This window comes from Bubalus bubalis, chromosome 17 (genome assembly GCF_019923935.1).
Source record: "Bubalus bubalis isolate 160015118507 breed Murrah chromosome 17, NDDB_SH_1, whole genome shotgun sequence".
Lineage (NCBI taxonomy): Eukaryota > Metazoa > Chordata > Mammalia > Artiodactyla > Bovidae > Bubalus > Bubalus bubalis.
In genome coordinates, this window is record NC_059173.1 from 45,732,456 (window position 1) to 45,747,648 (window position 15,193).

At 36.5% G+C, this 15,193-nt stretch overlaps 1 non-coding gene across 1 annotated transcript; it reads left to right on the plus strand.

The window, feature by feature from the left end:
- The first annotated feature begins 12,551 nt into the window (after positions 1–12,551).
- TRNAS-GGA lies at positions 12,552–12,623 on the plus strand. Its single transcript has one exon. It is a non-coding gene; the product is annotated as a tRNA-Ser (tRNA).
- Positions 12,624–15,193: the final 2,570 nt, after the last annotated feature.

Genomic DNA, 15,193 nt, shown 5'->3' on the forward strand with positions numbered 1-15,193 from the left:
TTCTGGTTTGAACTGAAGCACATCACCTCTTTCTGTCACTTTTCTGCCTGGTCCAGATGGCAAAGTTACTTGACTTGCCTGGTGTCTGGCTGAGTTAAGTGTGAACCGTTTGAAATTCAATCAGAAGAAGATGGAAGTGATGGCTTTTGGGCAGGGGAAAACATTTTGATAATTTATCAAGTACTTTATTTAGATGACCATGAAAACTACAAGCTATGTTATACTGTGATAAACCTGACACTTTTGGCATTAGATTAAAATGAATTTTCCACTCAAAAAATCAATGATATGCTTCTTCTTTTTCCTCTATTAAGAAAATAATCCCCAATTTTTTTGGCTTAGAGTTTGTAGATTAATTACATGCATGATGTTTTGGCTTCATTTCTGTGCATTTTAATAGACTCTAAATACAGTAGATAAGAATACGTTATGTACAAGGAAAGTATTGCCTTCATGGTTCAGATTGATTTTTTGTACAGGCACAAATTATACCTTGAGAAAATGGAAACATTGGCCTGCTCTTGCATTTTGTTTTAAATATATGATTTTAAATCAACTTTCATAATTACATTGAGCTATTAATATAATAACTTTCATAAGATTTGTTTGATTTAGAAGACAAACGTACCTTGGGGATATTCATGGGACTGTTCAATGTCATATTTATATAAATATAGGAAGTGGCTTTAAGAACTAAAAGAAGGCTTCATATTACTTTTCTTTTAATGTGTTTAAGTGATTGGAGAATAGACCACATATTAAAATAATTGTAAATATATATTTAAAAGGTTCTAGAAATGTTTGATGGAGAAGGCAATGGCACCCCACTCCAGTACTCTTGCCTGGAAAATCCCATGGATGGAGGAGCCTGGTAGGCTGTAGTCCATGGGGTCGCTAAGAGTCGGACACGACTGAGCGACTTCCCTTTCACTTTTCACTTTCATGCATTGGAGAAGGAAATGGCAACCCACTCCAGTGTTCTTGCCTGGAGAATCCCAGGGACGGGGGAGCCTGGTGGGCTTCCGTCTATGGGGTCGCACAGAGTCAGACACGACTGAAGCGACTTAGCAGCAGAAATGTTTGAAGTAAACTTTTATATTTCTGGCTCCATTTAAGTTTAATTTTAGTAAACTTAAGCTTACTCATGAGCTTGTGATTATTTAATGTTAAAGACAAGCTTTTCCACAAATAAATTTTGTAGAATCTTAAAATCAAAGCAAAGACAAAAGGAAACAAACAAGAATGTATACCAAGAAAAAATCTTAAATGTAATATATTATTTTGATTTAACCTAATGGGAAAAAAGGTATTGTCAATAGGTCAGATGGGATATCTAACCCGCCCCCTCCCCCAGCTGGTCAGTGAGAGAGGTAGTACTAGAAATTTATTAAATTACCAAATTCTGTTTGCTTTACTGATGGAAAGACACCAGTTTACATTATAGTTTTACCCTCAGTAGATGCTGGCACACCTAGGACATTTGTAAAAGTTAGGAAGAGGTCCCTTCAAGGCAAATAAATTAAGAGACTGCCTCTTCTATGCAAAGTAAAAGTAGTGTCTTTATCAACTGAGGTCCCAGCAGGGGAAAAAAAAAAGTAAACCTAATCAAATTAGGGTAAATAAAGAAGATCTTAATATAAGGATCTGTAGTACACCTTGGTTTTTTACTCTTTCTTCCATTTAAAGGGTAAGGAGAGGAAGCAGCTATGAAAGCTAAGTAATGAGTGCTATCTTGAGAGCTGGAAAATAGCCAGCCTGAAGCAGTACTGGAAAGAGGAAGACTGAAAAATAAGTACCCCAACCTCACTCTCATCCCCTTTGTTGTTACCTATTGGCCCACATAATTAGGTGCCAGAAGGCAAGACAGCTTGAGGCAGAAACAAAGTAGCAAAAGGTAGAAAGTGAATCTGGAGGGCCTAAAGACTTTTAGAATAGGTTCTCTTCCTCCAGGCTGCCACAGTGCTGAGCCAAGTGGGCAGACTTGGCAGCCATGCCTGTCTGCTTTTCAGCTGGTTGGCCAGGCAGTGTACATGGTATGTGCACCTGCTTTCACCACTTACTAACGTCGTGAAATAAAGCAAATTACTCCCATATGCAAAATAAACATAATGATAATATTTATTTCACAGGTGTGTTGTCAAGACTAAATGTAATTAGTTGAAAGAATATTACAAATCTAAATAAGCACACAAATAATTTTCATTATTGAAAGAAGAGAACCATTCTTATCACTAACATATACAAGACTCGGATTGATTAACCTTTCTTTAATATGAATTTTCATCAGTTGTGTTCCTTATTTTTGGTCCGTAGATATTCCCTTTCCCCACTACACTGGCCATGTCTAGATTTAATCCTATTATTGCTGCTTCCTGAAATGCCCTAACTGTTCTTTCATGTATGTTTCTAGCACTTCGAAGAAATTATGCTGGTCTCTCTCTTCCAGTTCTTATCTAGCACTTTATTACCATATTTTTGGTTTGTTTCACATACTTAACATTTTAGCATCATATAATAATCTATTCTGATCATTTCATACTTATATTGCAATAACCCTTAGTAATGATAGAAGATCAGATGGAAAAAGCCAAGGATTCAGGACTCTTTGAAGGCAATAATGGTATACCTTCACAATACGAAATTTAGTAAAAAGTTATCTCCAGAAGCCAGAGCATGGCACATTCTGCCCCCAGTTTTATTGTATTTTGAATATTCCTTGTCAGGGGCAAATCTAAGAAAAATTATTACTAAACCAATTCTATCTATTTATTAGCTGTTATTTTTCTAATATAGTTTAATGATTTGATTTAACACAGACTAAAGGCACATGATCAACTCTTAAAAGTTTGTTGTCAGAGGACTGGTAGAGCAGTTCTAGATCAGCTGAGACAGTTATAACCTCTTACACTGTCAGCCACATCAACTTCACTAAAAACTCCTTTCCTAACCAGTATAGCAGGCTATCAAAGCAACTTGCCCTGTAATTTTTTTTCTTTTTTTTAAGAATGAATCGTTTCAACTGCTTTTAAAGTTAGCCAGCTTATGTGCAGCTGCTGCTGCTGCTAAGTTGCTTTAGTCATGTCTGACTCTGTGTAACCCCATAGACGGCAGCCCACCAGGCTCCTCTGTCCACAGGATTCTCCAAGTAAGAATACTGGAATGGGTTGCCATTTCCTTTTCTCGCTTATGCGCAGACAATAGCATAAATGAATCAGACTTCTAAAGTTTTTAAAATTTTCAATTTCTAATATCCTGATTTAAGTATGTAGGAGTCAGTTAGTATGAATTTACATACAAAAACTGACAGTGACTTGTTTGCCTATGGTTCTGGAGGCTATAATATCTTGATATTCTCATAAGCAGTTACTAACATGATAACCATTTCTTTGAGTCAACAAGGGCTTTTTATATAAAAGCACAGTTTTATTTTTCTGTGACTAAAGCTATATAATATGAAAAGATAAACATTATTATCTTTTAATAATGATAACATTATTAAATGAAAACATATTAAAATAAAAAGTAAGCATTTGCTTGAGCAAAAGTTGATTCTGAAGAGAGCAAAGCCAAACCAGAAGTGGTTAGGAGCACTCAATCCACAAGGCTTTTTTGTAAAGAAAAGGCAGAAGCAAAGCAAGGGAATTACCTGATTGGCTGTAGTTTAAAGGTCTGCCCTGAAAAAAATAAATAAATAAATAAAGGTCTGCCCTGTTTGAAAGTGAAAGTGAAGTTGCTCAGTCGGGTCGGGCTCTTTGCGACCCCATGGACTCTAACCTATCAGGCTCCTCTGTCCATGGGATTTTCCAGGCAAGACTGCTGGAATGGATTTTCCAGGCAAGAGTGCTGGAGTGGATTGCCATTTCCTTCTCCAGGGAACCTTCCTGACCCAGGAATCGAACCAGGGTCTCCCACATTGCGGGCAGCCGCTTTACCGTCTGAGCTACCAGGGAAGCCCCTGTTTGGAGAAGCCTAATTAGCTGGGTGTGATTGGTGGTTCTACGATTTTGATTTCTTAACCTTGAGGCATTTACATGCTCTAGTTTTGATTTGTTTATGTAGACTGCTAATATAGTACAACCACATTAGTCTGATGGTCTCCCTGTTTAATTAATTTAACAGTAATAAAACAATATTTAGACAAGATATTTTGACACATCATCTCATATAAAACACACCATGCATGTGCGTGTACCAAGCTATTTCAGTAGTTGCTGACTCTGTGACCCTACTGAATGCAACCGGTCAGACTCCTCTGACCATGGGGTTCTCTAGGCAAGAACACCAGAGAGGGTTGGCATACCCTCCTCCAGGGGATCTTCCTCGCCTGGGATCTAACCTGAGTCTGCTATATCTCCTGCATTGGCAGGCAGGTTCTTTATCACTAGCACCACCTGGGAAACCCAAAACACACCACACACCTACTATAAAATGATTTCACTTTATAGACAAGACATTAAGACTTAAGACTGTGATTTGCCTATTTGTACAACAAAAAACTGGCCAATCCAGGATTACCTAGGCTTCTGCCAACAAAACCAGAGCATTCACCATTGTTTACAACAGCATCCAATTGAAAATACAATTCATTGCCATTAGCTGTTTTAGTGCTTTGTTACACAAATTACAACAAAGTTTGCATTTAATTCCTCCTTAAAAAAATGACATAAAAGAATGTCATTTAGATATTTTCTCTATAAATTCTTGCAAACAATTTTATATATGGATTTTAATTATAATGCTTAACATATTTATACATGTGTGGCGATATTTCTGTTAGAAATATAGAAATTCTGGGGACAAAAAGAAGGCAAGTAGGAATGGTCAGTTCTAATTTCCCCATGTGCAGCATGTGGGATCTTAGTTTTCCAATCAGGTATGCAACTCACATCCCCTGAATTGTAGATGCAGGGTGTTAACTGCTGGAGTGCCAGGGAAATCCCTCTAACATAGCAATTTTGACAGTAAAGATAAATATTTCTATTTCCTTCCTGGCACCTGGAGGGTTTTCTTATGCTTGGAGAGGTAGATGTCCCTTGGATGCTTAGGAAAACAGAACGAAAGTAAATTCAGATGCCTTTGAAAGGAAAAATGATGCAGAGTTTAAGGGGGAAAAAAAAAAAAACAAAAACAAAAAAAACAAGTGATGAGCTTAGAAGGGGAGAAGGTTTAGATTCCTTAGGGAAAGGGTCAAGGGAAACACTTAAGAAAATATAGCCAGTGGAGATTTTTGTATTGAGATGATGACTGTTGTGCAATTCAAATACTCTCCTCAGTCTCCTATACAAAAGGCCCAGAAAGCATCCATGTTACTGAAAATTTTATTCTCTGAGAATATCAACTGTCCATTCTGTGTGTGTGCTTAATTTTGGCATAGGTTGCAATCAGAGGTTCTCTGATAAAATTTCCAACATCTGGATTATGTGTTATTCACAGTTTGAGGTCACAGGTTGTGTTTATTAACTTTTGAACCCCTAGTAAAATTAAAATGATTGTAATATAGTAGAAGATAATAAATGTTCAATGAATGAACAAGAGAAAATGATAGAAAGGATATACCAGGGAGGGAGCAGGATAAGAAGGGCAGATAAAAAAAAAGAGAGTACAAAGAAGGGGGAGGAAAATAGATTCTGAATGGGGCATCTTTATTTGGACCCTCGTTTGATAAGTTACTGTGGTCTGTGCCTGGGCAGTAGTAGCTTTTGTGAGTCTCAGTTTCTCCTCTTTGCATCTGTATCCACAATTGCCATTTTGAAATATCAGGAAATTCAGATAACCGTGTAATTAAAAGATATTCAGAAAATTGAATTATGTTATACTTATCTTAGAATTACTCCAAGCAGAACTAGTTTCAAGCCTTCTCCATTAGCTATTTTTCCCCTGCTCTATTGTTTTGTGAAAATACATCACATTAAAAATTATCAGCTTCCCCTAAGAGTGTGCCTTGTCTCACTGACAGTACAGAGATGCCTCTCATCCCTGTCTCTACCCTATTCACGCCTACCATGCTGATCTCTTCTCCTATTTACTAATGAGGAATGCTGCTACTGTTATAAATTGTATTGTGAAGCATGAAAACTGTGACAGGAAAACAGAATTAGGATCCAGCACAGTAAGTGAAAAGAAAAAAGTTCTACAATGACCAAAGGAAGAAATGGATTGAAGTTTTGCAAGGATTTGGGAGTCTTTTATGGAGAACGTGTTGTCTTTGTATGCTTAAATGAATCCCTATTACTGTATTACAGTATAAAATAAAAGCCAAATAGAAACTATTGCAGTTTTTAAAAAAGTAATTTAACTGTCTTTTAAAAAGTTATGCCTTTTATGGTTTTCAGCTGAAATTTGGCATTAAATATAAGAGATGATAGTGATTGAAATAAATCTGAAACGTTCAAAGTCATGGAGCTCTTAAATAAGCAAACCTCATTTTCCAGTTTTCAGTAGGCATTCAATTCCATTATGAATCTTGAAAAAAATAATGTAGAAATTGATGTGGAATTTGAAAGAAGGGAGAAAATAATGTGTAATAATTGTTTTATTTCCTTGAGGAATGTTGCAATACAAAAAGATCCTATAGTCTGTATTTCTTTTCCATTAGTTTCTAATCATAGTGAGAATTTACTTTTCTTCTGAAAGTGTAACTAGATACTTTTTTTTTCTGTTTCTGCTTTGTGATGTGGAAATGGCATTTGAGAATTTCTTTTCTGGTCTCTGTGGCTTTCATTTCTCATTAAAAGTCAGTTCAAAGAACAGTTTCATGACATACCCCGACAATGGTCTGCTCACAGATCTTCTGACTTCTAGAATCTCTTTCTATAATCTGCTATAGATAAGGCTAAAATGTTACATTTTTCCTTCTGTAAACTTATAAGAATTTCTTACCTTTGATCAAAAGTCACTAATTTCTGCATACATGGTGTATATTCCAACTGCCTGGGGAGAATTGGAGATCCTCACAATCTGGTACAAATCTAAACTTGCAGCATGATTTTTCACTATTTTATCTCGTAATCTCATGATCCATTCACACTACATCACACTGTACACATGCATTTAAATGTTGCACCTGTGTTCAGGACATGTTCTGTTACTGGATAAAACTGAATTTTAACTTTTACAATTCTAGACATCCAGCCAAGGCGAGGCTCTGCTGCTGCTGCTGCTGCTAAGTCGCTTCAGTTGTGTCCGACTCTGTGCGACCCCATAGACGGCAGCCCACCAGGCTATGCTATAGAGGCCTAAAGGAGATGGTCAAAATTTTCCCCCAAGACAAATGTCTTCCCCCTTTGGTCAGCTGTAACATTTTCTTGATACAAAACATGTTCTTGGCTTTTTTTTTTTTATGAAAAAGCCTTATCCTCTACTAGATAATTATAAAGGATTAATCCTAGTATATGTCTCCAGTGCAATGATTCACAAACGTAAGTCTTTGTCTCATACAAGGTTACAGACTAAATACAAATCAGCAGAACAACTTTCCAATATGTAGACTCACAGCCCATACCACAGAGTTTCTGATTTGGTCTGACTGAATATCCCGTACACGACCTTCTAGGTTTAGAAAACTAAAACATAATTCAATTGCACAATTCCAGACAGTGAATAGAACATTTTAAATGAAAGAATGAGTTTAATGCATGCATATTTATGAACAAATGCATTGAGAAAGAAATGAAATGCATTGTTAAAGAAATGCTATATTACTGAAGTATTAACTTTAGCTCTGCTATTTAATCCTTTTTGAAGTAAAAATTTAATCTTGGTAAGCCCCAATTTCTTCATGGGGAAATCTGAAAAAGTACCAAGTGAAATGCAGTTTTTTAAAGGCTAAAATATGTTCTTGAGATATAGGCACCTTATGTGCTTCTGAGCCTGAAAAAGTTTCTCCTAAATTGCACCCAATTTTGTATTTTTAAGTTCATATTTCCTCCTGTATTTTAGAATATGTGGGAAGGAAATATAATGTTCAACACAGCATGTATATCTCCTCTAGTTGAGACTTAGATTACTTTTTATAATAAGAAGCAGAAAACAGAGGGGTCAGACAGTAAAATTTATGAGTGGGAAGTAATGAATAAAATACCAGATATTATTCACTACTCACTATGAAGTATGAGCTTCCACAAAGCCTCTCTTATAGAAAATATATCTCACTTGTCTCAGAAGAAAAGACACTATTCAAATCTCAAGCATGTTGGAAATCTACTGCTTCCTTCATGTCAAGGACTTTGCTTAACCAATAATTTTTGGTCCTTTTCAAAAACTTCTTTCATTCTTTATGCACTTACTCATTTAAGAAACATATATCATTTGAGAACCTAATATAATCAGAACATTGTGCTAAGCTCTGGAGCTATCAGTTCAGTTTAGTTCAGTCGCTCAGTAGTGTCCAACTCTTTGCGACTCCATGGACTGCAGCACGCCAGGCCTCCATGTCTGTCACCAACTTCCACAGCTTATTCAAACTCATGTCCACTGAGTTGGTGATACCATCGAACCATCTCATCCTCTGTCATCCCCTTTTTCTCCCATCTTCAATCTTTCTCAGCATCAGGGTCTTTTCAAAAGAGACAGTTCTTCGCATCAGGTGGCCAAAATATTGGAGTTTCAGCTTCAGCATCAGACCTTCCAATGAATATTCAGGACTGATTTCCTTTAGGATGGACTGATTGGATCTCCTTGCTGTCCAAGAGACTCTCAAGAGTCTTCTCCAGCACCACAGTTAAAAAGCGTCAATTTTTCGGCACTCAGCTCTCTTTATAGTCCAACTCTCACAACCATACATGATTACTGGAAAAAACTGTAGCTTTGGCTAGATGGATCTTTGTTGGCAAAGTAATGTCTCTGCTTTTTAATATGCTGTCTAGGTTGGTCACAAATTTTCCTCCAAGGAGCAAGTGTCTTATAATTTCATGGCTGCAGTCACCATCTGCAGTGATTTTGGAGCCCAAATAAATAAGGACTATCACTGTTTCCACTGTTTCCCCATCTATTTGCCATGAAGTGATGGGACAAGATGCCATGATCTTAGTTTTCTGAATGTTGAGTTTTAAGCCAATTTTTTCACTCTCCTCTTTCACTTTCATCAAGAGGCTCTTTAGTTCTTCTTCACTTTCTCCCATAAGGGTGGTATCATCTGCATATCTAAGGTTATTGATATTTCTCCCAGCAATCTTGATTCCAGCTTGTGCTTCATCCAGTCCAACATTTCTCATGATGTACTCTGCATATAAGTTAAATAAGGGTGACAATATACACAGCCTTGATGTACTCCTTCCCCAATTTGGAACCAGTCTGTTGTTCCATGTCCAGTTCTAAATGTTGCTTCTTGACCTGAATACAGATTTCTCAGCAGGCAGGTCAGGTGGTCTTGTATTCCCATTTCTTTAAGAATTTTCCACTTTTTGTTGTGATCCACACAGTCAAAGGCTTTGGCATAGTCAATAAAACAGAAGTAGATGTTTTTCTGGAACTCTTGCTTTCTCGATGATCCAAGAGATTTGGCAGTTTGATCTCTGGTTCCTTTGCCTTTTCTAAATCCAGCCTGAACATCAGGAAGTTCACGGTTCACGTGTTACTGAAGCCTGGCTTGCAGAATTTTGAGAATTACTTTGCTAGCGTGTGAGATGAGTGCAATCATGTAGTAGTTTGAGCATTCTTTGGCATTGCCTTTCTTAGGGACTGGAATGAAAACTGACCTTTTCTAGTCCTGTGGCCACTGCTGAGTTTTCCAAATTTGCTGGCATATTGAGTACAGCACTTTCACAGCATCATCTTTCAGGATTTGAAATAGCTCAACTGGAATTCCATCACCTCCAGTAACTTTGTTCATAGTGATGCTTCCTAAGGCCCACTTGACTTCACATTCCAGGATGTCTGGCTCTAGGTGAGTGATCACACTATCATGATTATTTGAGTCATGAAGATCTTTTTATGTATAATTCTGTGTATTCTTGCCACCTCTTCTTAATATCTTATGCTTCTGTTAGGTCCGTACCATTTCTCTCCTTTATTGAGCCCATCTTTGCATAAAATGTTCCCTTGGTATCTCTGAATTTCTTGAAGAGATCTCTAGAGCTATGGATGCAGATAAATAAAACCTGGAGTGCTGAGCAGAAATTATCCAGATGAAAATTCCTGGGAATTACTAGAACATTCCTGGGAAAGGAAGCAAGTCTTGAGGTATATAACTGACCCTTTCCCTAACTCAGTGAGACAGATGGAACCTCTGGATGAATGTGGTCAAGAGCTTATGATTCCCTCTTCCCCCACGTTTCCCATCTAGGGTTATGATTTTTCATGGGAAAGGGCAAGCTAACAGGATTTCTCATCATTCCACTCAACTGCATGTGTCAGGAGCTCTATCAGAGGTAAGTGACTTAAAAAGTCTGGGGCTCTTTTCTTCTCCCTTAGCCTCAGTTTCCATGGAAGAATGTCTACAACAGGCATGGTGTGCCAAAAAGACAGAGTCTTGATCACCTTCACTACAGCTTGCTTATGAGATAAAGAACCTGTACCAATGTGAAGTAAACTAAGACAAACAGAATCTATTGTGCTTACTCAGTACCTACTCATAGAACAATGGTGTTGCTCCAAGAAAAAGCTAGTATCTGTCTACACCCCAGCCTGAGAGACGTGGTACTTTGCCCACGGGTGAGAAAGGCTATAAGAACAGATGTCCCAGCTGCTGTCCCTTAAAAAGGGACCAATTTTATTTGGAATATAGTATAGAGAAATTCAAACCAAAAAATTGTCAAAACAATGAAGATTTTGGGATGAGACATTAAGAGGAGGCTGGTGGCTCTATAATAGTGACAAGCAAAATAAATACCAACAGTATAAATTTAACATACAGAGCTGTAATATGTCTGACAATAACAGCACAAAAGAGACAGGTAGGGGAAAAGCTATCTTGGTGTAAGTAAATGGCAACAAATGATTAAAAAACCACAAGGAGCAATGAAGATAACCAGAAATGCAAAATAAGAAGTATACCTTAGTTCGTTATATCAACTTGCAGTATATTAACTTCATTACTTGCTGTCATTTTCTTAGCTTCTTTAAAAGACATAAAATTATATAAACAAGTATTATGGTGGTGGTTTAGTCACTAAGTTGTGTCTGACAGTTGTGACCTCATGGACTGTAACCCACCAAGCTCCTCTGTCCCTGAGATTTCCCAAGCAGGAACACTGGAGGGGGTAACCATTCCTTTCTCCAGAGGACTGTCCTGACCCAGAAATCAAACCTGCACCTCCTGCATTTAGGGGGATTCTTTACTGCTGAGCCACCAGGGAAGCCCAATTATTGAGTTTGTAATATCTATATACATAACGTGGGCTTCCCTGGTGGCTTAGATGGTAAACAATCCATCTACAAAGCAGGAGACCTGGATTTGATCCAGGGATCAGACCAGGGTTTGATCCCTGGATAGGGAAGATTCCCTGGAGAAGGGAATGGCAACCCTCTCCAGTATTTTTACCTAAAGAATTCCATAGACAGAGTAGTCTGATGGGCTACAGTCCATGGAGTTGCAAAAGGTCAGACATGACTGAGCAACTAACAGTTTCACTTTCATACACATAATACAGAAAACAATAATAGCGTAGAGGAAAGTGAACAGTTAAATAGAGCTATCTTGAAAGAACATCTCTCTATCTCACTGGAATTAAATGAAGTAGATTCCCATAGATTCAGGTGAATATTGTAAGCCCTAGAGCAACCTCTAAAATGTCTAGATTGTAAATAACTAAATAAAACTATATCTATTTGCAGATGACATGATCTCATATTTTTTTTAAAAAAATTACATACAAACAATTAATTCTGGAGATGGTGTGGCAAAAAGGGAACCCTCTTACGCTATTGGTGGGAATATAAATTGTTACAGCCACTATGGACAACAGTATGGAGTTTCCTTAAAAAAATAAACATAGAACTACCATATAATCCAGCAATCCCACCCCAGGTCACATATCTGGAGAAAACCATAATTTGAAAAGATACACATACCACAGAGTTCACTGCAGAGCTGTTTACAAAAGCCAGGACATGGAAGCAACCTAAAGGTTCATCAATGGAGGAATGGATAGAGATGTAGTATTTACACAGTGGAATATTACACAGCCATTAAAAAGAATGAAATAATGTCATTTGCAATGACATGGGTGGACCTAGAGAGTGTCGTACTGAATGAAGTCAGACAAATGAAGACAAATAGCATATCACTTGGATGTGGAATCTAAAAATAATGGTATAGATGAACCTATTTACAGAATAGAAATAGGGTCAAAGATGTAGGAAACAAACTTATGGTTGCCAAAGGGAATGAGGGGAGTGAAAAATTAGGAGATTGGGATTGACATACACAAACTACTATTAAGATATGTAAAATAGATAACTATCAAGAACCTATCAAGAAAACTCTACTCAATACTCTGTAATGACAGAGTACTGGGAATAGAAGTCAAAAGAGTAGATATGTGTACTATGTATAACTTATTTACTTTGCTGTACAGCAGAAATTAACACAACATTGTAGACCAACTGGGACTTCCCTGGTGGCTCAGAGGTTAAAGCGTCTGCCTGGAATGCAGGAGACCCGGGTTTGATCCCTGGGTTGGGAAAAATATAGAAACATTTAAAATCTATAACAACTAATAAATGAGCTCAGCAAGGTTTCAGGGTAGAAGATAAATATAAAAATTTATAGCAATGAATATCTGAAAATGGAATTAAAGAACAACTCTTTTTACAGTAGTATGAACAAAATTAAATAGAAATAAATCTAACAAAAGAATTACAAGGTTTGTACATTGAAAGCTATGAAAGATTGTTGAAAGAAAGGAAGGACATCCCAAACAAATGGAAAGATATTTCATGTTCATGGGGCAGAAAGCTTAATGTTGATCAGGTGACAATACTGCTTAGATTTATGTACAGATTCAGTAGAATTTTTATCAAAAATCCCAAGTCGATTTTTTTTTAAGAATTTGATAAATTGATCTAAAAATTAATATGGAACTGCAGGGAACCCATAACTGCAGGGAAACAAATTTTGAAAAGGAAAAAGTTGGACTACTTAGATTTCCTGATTTTAAAACTTACTAAAAAGCTACACTAGTCAAAACAGTGTGGTAGTAGCATAAGACTAAACATGCAGATTGTGAAAGTGAAAGTCAATCAGTCGTGTCTGACTCTTTGTGATCCCATGGACTGTATAGTCCAAGGAATTCTCCAGGCCAGAATACTGGAGTGGGTAGCCTTTCCCTTCTTCAGGGGATCTTCCCAACCCAGGGATCAAACCTAGGTCTCCCGCATTGCAGGCGGATTCTTTACCAGCTGAGCCACAAACATGTAGATTAATGGTAACCAATTTAGACACTAGAAATAAACCCTTGTATTGATGGTTAATTAATTCTTTAAAAAGATATTAACACAATTCAATGGGGAAATAATACTCTTTTCAACAAATGGTGTTGGAAAAACTGGATACCTACATGCAAAACCAAATATAAAAATTAAGCCAGTGTAATTCATAGATCTAAATTTAAGAAGAAAAGCTTATATATATATATACATATATATATATATATATAGCCATTGTGTACCTGGTGGAATCTTAGTTCCCTGACCAGGGATTGAATCCATGCTCCCTGCAGTGAAACTGTGGAGTCCTAACCATTGGACCACCAGGAAATTCTTAAAAAGCCCTAAAATGTTACAAGTAAATACATGAGTAAATTTGTGGGACGTGGGATTAAGTAAAGGTTCTTTTGCTACTACATCAAAAGCACAAGTCACCAAAATACTAATAAATAAATTGTAATTAATCAAAATTTAAAACTTTTGTGTTGTAAACAATGTCATAAATAAGGACAACGTTTGAAATGGGAAGTGAATGTTTACAAATTACTTATCTGATAAAGGACTTCTATCTAAATTATGTAAAAACAACTCTTACAACTCAATAATAATTAAAAAAAAGTGGAGATATACATAGCCAATAAACACATAAAATGCTCAATAACATTATCTGTAAGTAAGATGTACCTCAAATCCACAGTATCTTTTCACACTTCACTAATATACTTGTAATCAAAAAAACAACAAGAAAAAACAATAACAAATGTTGGCAAGAATGTGGAAACAAATGAAACCCCTTTATAAACTGCACATAGGATTGTAAAATGTGGCAGCAATTTTGAAAAAGAGTTTGACAGTTCCTCATAAAGTTATACAGAGAATTATCATATGACCAAGTAATTCCTCTATGAAATATATACTCATGAGAAATTAAAACATATACTCACATAAAAACATAAACTAGTTTTCCTTGCAGCATTATTCATAATGTCTAAAAGTAGAAACTACCCAAATTTCCACCCAAATTGATGGCATAGAGAGAAAGTATATGTTTAAAATAGGACATGCATGAATATTAAAAAAAAAAAAATTATGGTCTGTGAAAAACAGCTCAAAAATCCACGTGTCATGTGATTTCATTTACAGAGACAAAGTAGATGAGCGGTTGCCAGTGAAGGGACTATTTTGAAGGAACTGGGAGTGACTGCTAATTAGTATATGTGGTTTCTTTTTATTTTAATATTTGTTTAAATTGGGATGTAGTTGCTTTACAATATTGTGTTACTTTCTGCTGTACAATGAAGCAAATCAGCTATATGTATACATATATTCCTCCCTCTTGAACCTCCCTTCCAACCCACCCACCTTCCTCCCCTCTAGGTCACAGAACACTGAGCTGAGCTCCCTGTGCTATATTTACAGTAGGTTTCCACTATCTGTTTTACATACGGGGGTGCACATACATCAATCCCAATCGCCACCAGTCTTTTAGTATGGCTGTATCTTTCACCAAGGATAGTATGTTTATTGTTCCATAAAACTTCCTAAATTTACTCATCTTCTTCTCCCTCACTCTTTCTAAGTGTACAATTCAATTGCTTTCTAGCATGTTAACAGTTTTGCAATCATCACAAGCAATTTTAAAATTTTTATTACCTTAAAAAGAAACCATGTCCATCGACAGATGAATGTTCTTTTTTTTTTTTTTTTTTTTTTTGAGGTAATAAAAATGCTGTGTTAATTTCTTCCAAACAGCCAAGTGTCTCAGTTAAAAAAAGAAAAAAGTCAAACTCAAAATATCAGTGTTGTTTTTTAGAAATTCTGCTTGGAT